This window comes from Thamnophis elegans, chromosome 13 (genome assembly GCF_009769535.1).
Source record: "Thamnophis elegans isolate rThaEle1 chromosome 13, rThaEle1.pri, whole genome shotgun sequence".
Classification (NCBI taxonomy): domain Eukaryota; kingdom Metazoa; phylum Chordata; class Lepidosauria; order Squamata; family Colubridae; genus Thamnophis; species Thamnophis elegans.
This window is the reverse complement of record NC_045553.1, coordinates 41,871,597-41,884,245: the sequence shown is the minus strand read 5'-3', so window position 1 is coordinate 41,884,245 and position 12,649 is coordinate 41,871,597.

Below are 12,649 nucleotides of genomic sequence, written 5' to 3'. Positions count from 1 at the left end.
AGGCGCCGACAGCGCACCTTGGAGCAGAGGGGAGGGGGGAGTAGTAGCAATAGCGCTTAGACTTATATCCCGCTTCCCAGTGCTTTACAGCCCTCTCTGAGCTGTTTACAGAGCCGGCCTCTTGCCCTCAAAACAGTTTAGGTCCTCGTTTTACCCAGGCTGGAAGGCTGAGACAATCTGGAGCCCGTCAGGTTCGAACTACTGGCAGTGAGCAGTGAGTTAGCCCTGCAGTACTGTATTCTAACCACAGGGAGGGAAGGAACGAAGGAAGGAAGATGGGAATGAGAAGGAGGGAGGGAAGGAAGGAAGGAGAAGGAGGGAAGGAAGGAAGGAAGGAAGGAAGGAAAATAACAATAGCACTATATCCCACTTCACACTACTTTACAGCCCTCTCTAAGCAGTTTACAGAGTCAGTCTCTTGCCCCCAACAATCTGGGTCCTCATTTTACCCACCTCGGAAGGGTGGAAGGCTGAGTCAACCTTGAGCTGGTCAAAATTGAACTCCTGGCTGTGGGCAGAGTTAGCCTGCAATACTGCATTCTAACCACTGTGGAAGGAAGGAAGGAAGGAAGGAAGGAAGGAAGGAAGGAAGGAAGGAAGGAAGGAAGGAAGGAAGGAAAGAAAGAAAGAAAGAAAGAAAGAAAGAAAGAAAGAAAGAAAGGAAGGAAGGAAGATGGGGATGAGAAGGAGGGAAGGAAGGAAGGAAAATAGCAACATCCCTTATATATATATACTTCCCAGTGCTTTGCAGCCCTCTCTAAGCGGTTTAAAGAGTCAGCCTCTTGCCCCCAACAATCTAGGTCCTCACTTTACCCACCTCGAAAGAATGGAAGGCTGAGACAACTTTGAGCCAGTCAACCTTGGTGGTGGGATTTGAACTGCCAAACTGCAAGCAGCCAATAGTCAGCAGAAGTGGCCTGCAGTACTGCACTCTAACCACTGCACCACCGAGGTTAAAGGTAGTTTCACCTCCCCACTCATTCACCCATCCTCCCCCCATCCCAGTCCACCTCTCTTCCTTCCCCCCTCGAAGCATACTTTCTCTCCCCCCACCCACTTCCCTGCCTTGGTACAACTGGCTGGGGCTGACCCAATCAGATCAATTTGGAGATGCACAGTACAAGGCTTCCCTCCTCCTACTTCCCCACCTCTCCTCCAAGGGCTCCTTTAACAACAACCCTGTAGGGTGGACACAGGGGTGAAAGGAAGGCACTTGCCCCAAATCAGGGAGTGCTTGATCTAGCTGGGTTCAAAGCCAGCACCCTCTACCATGATTTGCAGCAGGATTCATAATTTTAGTCCCTCCCTTTATTAGACATATTATATAAACACACCACACATGTTTCTTTATTTCCCCCCTAGCTGGCCCAAACACAGCCAGCTGGCTATCAAGTCTAGGGAGGGACTAGAACTCCTAGTCCCCTGGTGATTGGCCCAAAATCACCCAACCAGCTCTCGAGGCTGAGGCAAGATTAGAATTCTCACTCACCTGGAGATTGGCCCAGTTCTTTCATGCTTATTGTAGGACTAGAACTCCCAGTCTCTTGGTGTCTAGTCTAATGCCTTAACTACTAGACCAGTGGTAGTCAACCTGGTCCCTACCGCCCACTAGTGGGCATTCCAGCTTTCATGGTGGGCGGTAGAGGTTTGTTGTAACTGTGCTTTATAAATTTTATAAAGTAAAGTTACTTCCCTACTTTATAAATCACCATTACTGTGGAACCGGTGGGCGGTTAGAAAATTTCACTACTAACAGAGATACAAAAGTGGGTGGTAGGTATAAAAAGGTTGACTACCCCTGCACTAGACCCAAACCCCCATATCTAGAAAGAGTGCAGAGAAGAGCAACAAAGATGATTAGGGGACTGGAGACTAAAACATATGAAGAACGGTTGCAGGGTATGTCTAGTTTAATAGAAGGACTAGGGGAGACATGATAGCAGTCTTCCAATATCTCAGGGGTTGCCACAAAGAAGAGGGAGTCAAACTATTTTCCAAGGCACCTGAGGGTAGAACAAGAAGCAATGGGTGGAAACTAATCAAGGAGAGAAGCAACTTAGAACTGAGGATAAATTTCCTGACAGTTAGAACAATTAATCAGTGGAACTGACGTTGCCTCCAGAAGTTTTGAAAGCCCCAACACTGGAAGTCTTTAAGAAGATGTTGGATAGCCATTTGTCTGGAACGCTATAGGGTTTCCTGCCTAGGCAGGGGGTTGGACTAGAAGACCTCCAAGGTCCCTTCCAACTCTGCTATTGTATTGTATAACTTTAACCTTAGATTGTCTACTGTTGACCTCACCCCATTCCTAAGGGGCCTTTAAAGTGCCTATCGTCCCTGTCCTACTGTCCTCACTTATTCATATCCATTTCCTGTCTTCATTATCATACTTATATCTTAGACATGCTTGACAAAATAAATAAAATTTAAAAATTAAATTAATCTGGAATATGGAAAGTTTTTCATATGATGTTTTTTAACTTTTAGAATAAGGTAAGGAATAGTAGACTCTGGAAATGTTCCAGAGCATTCTAATATTGGAAGATGTCCTGCACCCAGCAGAATAATATTGCCCAATCTTACAAAGACAACTTTTGTGGCTGGATCACACTGAATACACCTGGAGGAGGCCAGACTGGAAAAAGTGACATTGATTTTTTTTTTTTACAAAAGTATGAAAGAGAATAGGCGTTTTGAACGTGACTTTCCCCAAGCTTGTAGAAGTGCATTCATAAATGTATCATTATGTTAATGTACTAATTAACATATTAGTACTAAACCAGCATATTACTACAAGTGGCACAGTAGATTAATGCTGTACCAATCCTAATTACATAATGCCTTAGTATATTGTATAAATCCAGTTAGTTTTAATTCATTCGTTTTTTTAAAAGCCTCACTTTAATTGAGTTGTCCCCCAGACTATGAACGCGGGGGCTTGTGAGTAAGGAACCTCTCTGCCTTTACAATCGGTGCATTGATACAACAGACTCAATGCATCTTCACCAATTGAAATAGCATGTTGTTCTTCAGTCATTAAATCATGCCTAAACTTCAAGGCCCCTTCGTGAATTACTGCCTTGTCATGGCAAAGGGTCTTGTGTAACTCAATGAAGCTATGAGATACACCGTGCAGGGCCACCCAAGATTGGACAGGTCATAGCAGAGAATTCTGACAAACCATGATCCATTGGAGAAGGAAATGGCAACCCACACCAGTATCTTTGCATTGAGATCTTTGAACTATGGTGCTGGAGAAGACTCCTGCGAGTCCCTTGGACTGCAAGGTGATCCAACCGGTCAGTCCTAGAGATCATCAACTCTGACTTCTCTTTAGTAGGCCAGATCCTGAAACTCTAGTACTTTGGCCACCTAATGAGAAGGAAGGACTACCTGGAGAAGAGCCTAATGCTGGGAAGGATTGAGGGCAAAAAAAGAACAGGACAACAGAGAATGAGGTGGCTGGATGGAGTCACTGAAGCAGTCAGTGTGAGCTTAAATGGACTCCAGAGGATGGTAGAGGACAGGAAGGCCTGGAGGAACATTATCCATGGGGTCATGATGGGTCAGACATGACTTTGCAACTAACATCATCAACAACAACAAAGCCTCAATGACCCCATGGCCTCTCTGTCCTCCACTATCTCCTGAAGTTTGTCTAAATTCACGTTCATTGCGTAGATGACACCATCCAATGTTCTCGCCCTCTGCCTTTCTTTTAATCTTTCCCAACATCATAGTCTCTTCCAAGGAGTCCTCTCTTTTCATTTGATGGCCAAACTTTTTTTGACCTTGATGGCCAAACTGTTTTGAGCTTCAGCATCTGTCCTTCCAAAGGACAGCCCTTCTTGACAAATGCCAGTCCAATCTCTTCTTGGAAAGCATGGGTTATGTTAACTATGGGTAAGCCTAGGGTTGAACCTGGTCAATGTTGGCCTAAATTCTTTGAAAAGTTGGTGGTGGTGGGGAGAAACCAGAAGTTATTACCCCTTTCTCAGTGTCTTAGATCCTGATTTTCAGCCATTTATAGGATTTTTTTAAAGATGCAACCTGGGTGGGGTTAGAATATGTAGCTAATTTAATTCACACAACACACCTGCTAGCAATTAAACACCCCCCACCTTGTTATAAATTCCTACCAACCGGAGCTATTGGATTCTAAAATGGTGACCTAGATGCAGAAGAGTTCGTTACCCCCGTTACTAATCTCTAGAGTCATCCGGTACTTTGTAAAACATTATTTAATTTGCTAACTGTGCCACTTAATCTCAAGCATTCTGATATCTGCCAGGCGGAGAAGGCACTTCATGAAACAATAAAGCCTTAGGATGATTGCTTGTGTTCACCAGGGGGGGAAGAACCACATTTTTCAGCTTTATCATTTCCTCATTCACCCCCACCCCTTTTGAAAGATTTCCAAATGGGTGGCTCCAGCAGTTGTGAAAAGCTACAGATGAACAGGCTCAAAAAAAATAAAGGATTGTGATGTTTTGGTAGGTTTTTATCATTATTTCTCTTGATGGAGAGGAATAAGGGGGGGGGGGAATGAAAAACCATACAGTCCAGTGATTCTAGGCTCAACTGTAATTTTCCTAGGAGGAAATATGCTAGTATGTCAAATGTCCTTGAACATTTCAGAATGGGGGAAAAAAATATTCCACTTAATTGAATCTCCATATTTTATTCATGCAGGATCGCTCTCTGGGATTACACTTCTGGAATCAACTATTCACAGATCGGTTCACACTCGCAGCTCAAACCATAGTTTACAAATCACAGCGGCTGGCTTGGTGCACAACCTGAAGCTGCATAGAAACCACACTGGACTGGAATGTGAGCTCTTCATTCCATTCTATTTAACTAAAGTCCAAGATGAAATGAATGCAGCTTGGTTTTGGCTTAGATGGAGAAGCAGAACCCTTGAAGCTTACACAAATCACCACTGTGGGTAGGGTGTGCTCGCAAACCCAGCCTGCGGAGGTTTATTCAGTTAATTATGGTGAAGTAAACTAAAAGGGACGCGGTGGCTCAGTGGCTAAGACGCTGAGCTGGTTGATCAGAAAGATCGGCAGTTCGGTGGTTTGAATCCCTAGTGCTGGGTAGCAGAGTGAGCTCCCGTTACTTGTCCCAGCTTCTGCCAACCTAGCAGTTCGAAAGCACCCAGTGGTGGGTTTCAAATTTTTTTGGAACCTACTCTGTGGGTGTGGCCTCCTTTGTGGGAGTGGCTTGCCGGCCATGTGACCTGGTGGGAGTGGCTTGCCAGCCATGTGTACTCTCTCTCTCTCTCTCTCTCTCTCTCTCTCTCTCTCTCTCTCCTTTTGTCTCTCTGTCCCTTTTTTCTTTTTTTCTTTCATCTCTCTCACACTCTTTTTCTTTCTTTTTTTCTTTCTTTATTTATTTCTTCCTTTCTTTCTCTTTCTCTCTCTCTCTATGTCAGTCTGTCTGTCTCTCTGTGTGTTTGTGTGTGTGTGTGTGTGTGTGTGTGTGTGTGTGTGGCAGTGGTGGGTTTCAAAAATTTTTGGAGCCTCTTCTGTAGGTGTGGCCTGCTTTCCTGGTCCACTGGTGGAACCTTTTCTAACCGGTTCGGTAGATTTGACGAACCGGTTCTACCGAATAGGTGCGAACTGGTAGGAACCCACCTCTGAAAGCACCTAAAAATGCAAGTAAAAAAAATAGGTACAATTTTGGTGGGAAGGTAACAGCATTCTGTGCGCCTTTGGCGTTTAGTCATGCCGGCCACATGACCACGGAGACGTCTTTGGACAGTGCTGGCTCTTTGGCTTTGAAACAGAGATGAAAACCACCCCCTAGAGCCGGGAATGATTAGCACATATGTGCAAGGGGAACGTTTACCTTTTCCTAAACTGCGGTTTATTGTGTGAACCTGGATACCCCTGACAGTTCCATGTGACGCTATATACAGGAGATGTTTGTGTTCAGTTGCCACTTCTTTGGATTCGGCTGAAGCCATTCACTCCCAGGCCAATAGGAGATAATGTCAGCCCCATCAGTATTATCAACTCCCGAAATTGACAAGACAGCTCAAATGTCCACTGGTTCTTTTGTCTCTTCCAAACGTTAATATAATGCTTTCCACGATAAATCAAGTGGAAGGAATTGACATTAAAAATAAAAACAATGTAAAGGAAATCATGAGTTGGAAAGACCCCAGATGTGTGCAGATATTTCTACTTCACCTCTGGATGAAGATCTTACGTGCAAGAGAGAGAAGGAGGGTGCCCTCTCTGTTGGCAAAGATGACTGCAGCATGTTACATTTTGGGGAATATTAAGGATGTGCCTCACCAGGTGGCAGCACCTGGGAAATTTCTCTTTGCTTCGAAGTTATAAATGATGGGAGATTGCCAACGATTCTCAGGACTGCTGCCAGACTAGGAAATCAAAAGCCTTCCCAAAAGACCAGGGGAAAATAGCTTTTTTTCCCCCATTCTGATCAAGAAAATTGCATAGATGTCTCCACAAAGTCTTCATGAATTGAGTTGGACTCAAAAGAAAATGATGTTCTTAAAAAGAGAGGGATATTTGGTTTTGTTGAGGTTTAATGTTCTAAGTAATAAAATAAGAAACCTATCTGATTTAAATCCTCAAATCAATTCTATTCTCCCCATTTAGAGGAAGGATGCCTACATTCCTGTCCCTTGGGCAAAGAAGTCCAGTTTTGTCTGGTAACACACCAAGTAGCTTGAAGACTTCAGTAGGCCCAATTTACCTTAACTATGGTGGGGTCAGGTTTTTTTAGAACCATGGTGGTGCAGTGGTTAGAATGCAGTATTGCAGGCTAACTCACTGCTCACTGCTAGCAGTTTGATTCTGACCAACTCAATGACTGACTTCCATACTTCCAAGGTGAGTAAAATGAGGACTCAGATTGTTGGGGGGAATATATTGACTCTGTAAACAGAGAGGGCTGTAAAGTACTGTGAAGCAGTATATAAATGTAAGTGCTATTGCTATCTTCCTTCCTTCCTTCCTTCCTTCCTTCCTTCCTTCCTTCCTTCCCAGTGGTTAGAATTGCAGTGTGCCCATAGCCAGGAGTTTTATCCTGATCAGCTCAAAGTTGCCTCAGCCTTACATCCTTCCAAGGTCAGTAAAATGAGGACCCAGATTGCTGGGGGATAATATGCTGACTCTGTAAACCACTTGGAGAGGGCTGTAAATCACTGGGAAGTGGTATATAAGTAAGTGCTATTCCTTCCTTCCTTCCTTCCTTCCTTCCTTCCTTCCTTCCTTCCTTCCTTCCTTCCTTCCCTCCCTCCCTCCCTCCATCCCTCCATCCATCCATCCTTTCATCCCTCCCTCCCAGTTGTTAGAATGCAGGCAGGCTAACTTTGCCCACTGTCAGGAATTCAATTCTGACTGGTTTAAAGTTGTCTCAGCCTCCCATCCTTCTGAGGTGGGTAAAATGAGGACCCAGATTGTTGGGGGAAATATGCTAACTCTGTAAGCTGCTTTAAGAAGGCTGTAAAGCACCATGAAGTGGTATATAGGTCTAAGTGCTATTGCTATTCTAAATTACCCCTCTGCTCTGAAGACAACCAAGCCCCTCTCTCTACCGGGATAAGGGGACATACACGCTCTTTGAGTGCTTCATTCAATTTAGTGCACATGTCTCCCCAGAATTGCTCCATTTCCTCTCCATTCCTCCCTGCCTCTTTTTGGATCTGCAGCACATATACATAAATCAAGCTGTCACCACTCATCTTGCCCCTGACAGCTGTAATTGCTCCAGGATTTAAAAATATCTGCAGACAATAAGCACAATAAACATACACGGGTTCCAAAAGAAGAAGAAAAAAGCACCACTCTGAAAAAGAAGTCAAGAGGCCTTTAAAATATGTAGCCACTCCAAGAGGAATCTTATGATCAAATTCAGCTGTGAAACAAAAACCTCATGATGGGGAATGTTGTGTAGAAAAATCTTTGGTAGAGTACAGGTGGATCACGAATGACCTGGCACATGTTCCAAATTAAAAGAAAAATGTTCATTTCTCTTCAGTGCATCCTCTTTGCTCCAATGCCTCTCTGTAATAAAATCTAGTTTGGGTACTTTGAGCTCTTAGACAAAGGAAAAAAATGATGTCTGTTCTTTCCTTTGGTACTAATATTGGTCAGGAAGCCCTGAGCTAAATCATGGGGTATAATTGCACTTTGTTGTAAAAATGCAGTCCCTGTGGGCTACTTTATAGCTTGGTAGGCTATAAAGGTAAATGTTCCCCTCACACATATGTGCTAGTCGTTCCTGACTCTAGGGGGCGGTGCTAATCTCCATTTCAAAGCCGAAGAGCCAGCGCTGTCCGAAGACATCTCCGTGGTCATGTGGCCGACATGACTAAATGCCAAAAGTGCGCGGAACGCTGTTACCTTCCCACCAAAGGTGTTCCCTATTTTTCTACTTGCATTTTTACATGCTTCTGAACTGCTAGGTTGGCAGAAGCTGGGACAAGGAACGGGAGCTCACTCTATTACACGGTGCTAGGGATTCGAACTGCCGAACTGCCAACCTTTCTGATCAACAACAATCTTAGCCACTGAGCCACCGTGTCCCTCTTTAGTAGGCTATAGGAAGATCCAAATAGGTTGAGTAACTGATAGTTCATTTATCTATGAGCAAACATAATTTTCTCAGAACTGGCCAAGGTGGCTGAGTGTTGCCTTGATAAAGTGTTTCTTCTGATGTTGGACACCACCGACGTCTACCGTGATTCAGAACATTCTACTACAAATTCAGAATGTTCCAGTCAAGAAATATCTATATATCTATATATCTATATATCTATATATCTATATATCTATATATCTATATATCTATATATCTATATATCTATATATCTATATATCTATATATCTATATATCTATATATCTATATATCTATCTCTCTGTCTCTGTCTCTGTCTCTGTCTCTGTCTCTGTCTCTGTCTCTATCTCTATCTCTATCTCTATCTCTCTATCTCTATCTCTATCTATCTATCTATCTATCTATCTATCTATCTATCTATCTATCTATCTATCTATCTATCTATCTATCTATCTATCTATCTATCTATCATCTATAGGCATATAGTCCTTGAATTTACAGTTCATTTAGTGATTTGTTCAAAGTTCAAAGTCACAAAGGAGTGGCGCGGTGGCCTAGAGGGGGAGCTCTCGCCTCATAATCAGGAGGCTTGAGTTCCATCCTAGGTAGAGGCGCATATTTCTCTTTCTTTGGCACACTGAGAATATATCTGCAGAACAACACTCCGCATTGGTGACAGGAAGGGCATCAGTCAATGGCCATTAAAACAAAGCAAAGTCAATGGCCATTAAAACATTCTGCTAACTCCGTTCGGTTGCCAAGACTCCACCTTGCAAGGGATTATGGGGTCGCTAAATAAAGATGATTTAGTGACTGTTCAAAGTTACAACGGCACTGAAAAAAGTGACCAATGACTACTGTTCACACTTATGACCATTGCAGCATCCCCATGGTAGCTTGATCAGAAGTGGCATGCTTGGTAATTGACTCATATTTATGACGGTTGTAGTGTCCCAGGATCACCTGGTCACCTTTTTTGCGACCTTCGTACAAGCAAAGTCAATGGCGAAGCCCGTTTCAGCGATTTTGGGTGTACCTAGATACACCCATATTACACCTATCCTCCGTGAGCTGCACTGGCTCCCTATTGGTCTCCGAACACGCTTCAAGGTGCTGGTTATTACCTTTAAAGCCTTTTATGGCTTAGGACCTGGATATCTCCGTGACCGCCTCCTGCCACATACCTCCCAGCGCCCAATAAGATCTCACAGAGTGGGCCTTCTCCGGGTGCCGTCGACTACACAATGTCGTCTGGCGGCTCCTCGGGGGAGAGCCTTCTCTGTAGCTGCCCCGGCCGTATGGAACGATCTACCCCCTGAGATCCGGACCCTCCCCTCTGTCTCGGCCTTCCGAAAGTCTGTTAAGTCAGATCTTTGACTGATCTTCAGCCCCGTTAAAATTGAGTGCATGTTGTGTCCTTTTTAACTCGCCTTGTTTTGTATTTTAAACTCTTTTAATATTTTTTTTTAATTGTTTTTATGTAAGCCGCCCGGAGTCCTTCGGGATTGGGCGGCATACAAATCCATTAAAATTGAAATTGAATTCACTTAACAGCCTTGTTGCTAACTTAATAGCTGCAGGGATTCACTTAACAAGGGCGGCAAGAAAGGTTTGAAAAGGGGGCAAAACTCACTTAACAAACGTTTTCACTTAGCGACAGAAATTTCTGGCTCAATTGTGGTCGTATGTCGGGGACTACCTCTGTCTGTATGTGGGTGTGGGCGTGTATCTGAAAAATAACTGGATGCGAATGCAAATGTTTCTAAAACACAAAAGGCAACACTTTGCATTTATGATAGTATGCTCCCTTTTTCTTTCCAGCATTACCATTGCTATTGCAATATTGTCTGCTACTCTTATTAATTTAATTTGGAAGAAATGCATGGTTATTTAAAAAAAAAAAAAAAAGCTGAGGATGCATTAATATTCTTTACCACAAAAATCAACAGGATGTGCCTGGGGTGGAAAGCAACTCTCAAGGACTACTAGATCTTAGAGGACTAATATACCTTGTTGGATCTGTGTGTAGGGTCCTTGGTGTTCCCTGAGCTTAGGAATCCATTAATTTTAATACAGTAGGGCAGTTTTTGTAATTGTAACTAAATTACGGTTCAATATTAATAACAACATCTTCATTGGAGATTAACAGAGGCTTGCTGAGAGCACTGCAATTCTCCCCGACAAAATGTTCTTCAGATATTTTGGAGAAACAAAAATTACTTGCCTTCCATTGAGGACCTGGACACTGTAGGAATCAAAAAGGGGGCTGTGAAAATATCTACAGACCCCTCACATCCTGGACATAAATGGTTTCAACTCCTACCCTCAAAATGACGCTATAGAGCGCCACACATCAAGACAACTAGACACAAGAACAGTTTTTTCCTGAATGTCATCACTCTGCTAAACAAATAATTCCCTCAATACTGTCAAACTATTTACTAAGTCTGCATATAAATATCTCCTTTATTAAAAATCACTTGCAAGGATTCCTTTAAGCCAACATGCTAATCAGGCCAGTTACAGACTTAAGGTTAGGGGCTCCATCCCTAGAGTCCATTTAATTATTTTATGGCTCAACATAACAGGCAAATGGGAAAAAAAAATATTTAAATCTGGAACCAGGGAAGCAGGTGTTATGGACCCTACCACTGGACCCTAATCAGCCACACAACTAAGTTTTATACAAATGTATTTAGCCTCAAAAGTTGTGTGAACCTATGCAATGAGAGAATTTGCAGTGTGAATCATTCTGAAAAAATAGATGTTGTCTCTGTCTGTCTGTCTGTCTGTCTGTCTGTCTATCTAATCTTTCATCTATCCCACTTTGCCTCCTCCTTCTCTCCCTTCCCCCCTCCCATTCTATCTATCTATCTATCTATCTATCTATCTATCTATCTATCTATCTATCTATCTATCTATCTATCTATCTATCTATCTCTCTATCTCTCTATCTCTCTATCTCTCTATCTCTCTATCTCTCTATCTCTCTATCTCTCTATCTCTCTATCTCTCTATCTCTCTATCTCTCTATCTCTCTATCTCTCATCTCTCTCTCTCTCTCTCTCTCTCTCTATCTATCTATCTATCTATCTATCTATCTATTATCTATCTATCATCTATCATCTATCATCTATCATCTATCATCTATCATCTATCATCTATCATCTATCATCTATCATCTATCATCTATCATCTATCATCTATCATCTATCACCTATCACCTATCATCTATCACCTATCACCTATCACCTATCTCTCTCTCTTTCTCTTTCTCTCTCTCTCTCTCTCTCTCTCTATCTCTCTTTCATCTATCCCCTTTCCCTCCCTCCTTCTCTCTCTCCCTCCATCCCATTCATCCACCCATCCTCTATTTCTTTCTTTCTTTCTTTCTTTCTTTCTTTCTTTCTTTCTTTCTTTCTTTTTGTCTATCTATATATCCCTTTCTCTCACTCTTTCCCTCTCTTTCTTCCTCCCTCCCTTCCATCCATCCATCCATCCATCCATCCATCCATCCATCTATTCCTATTTATCTTTCTATCTATCTGAAATGTATATGCCACCCTTCTTCCTCTGCAAAGCAACTCTAGATGGCATATAAAAGCTTTTTATCTTTTGCATATCTTTCCTCAGGTTAATATAATAATCTTGCAAGTGAAATGAAATGGGTGGGTAAAAGAAAAGGGAGAACTTAAAAAAAATCCAGGAAAGAAGAGGGAAAGAGGAAGAGAGAGATTCATAAGTGCCCGGTAACATTTCCAGGAACTTTTGCTGAAGAAACATTTTGAGTTTCATGTTCATTTGGCATGAGGAGATCAAGAGCAGCTCACAAATGAATCACCAGGGAGGGAAGTTCTATCAAACACACAAAAAGGGGGCAGAATTGGCAGATCGCTGTGTCTAAAAAGCCACAAAGCTTTGCTGTAGCTTCAGAGGTTGTTTTATAACAAACCATTGATCTAAGAGATGCTTAATGAGGGGAAGCGCAACAGATTTCTTCTTGGTTTTACAGAGAGGGGTTTTTCCCCCCAGATTTTTCTTTTTTTGAATCCA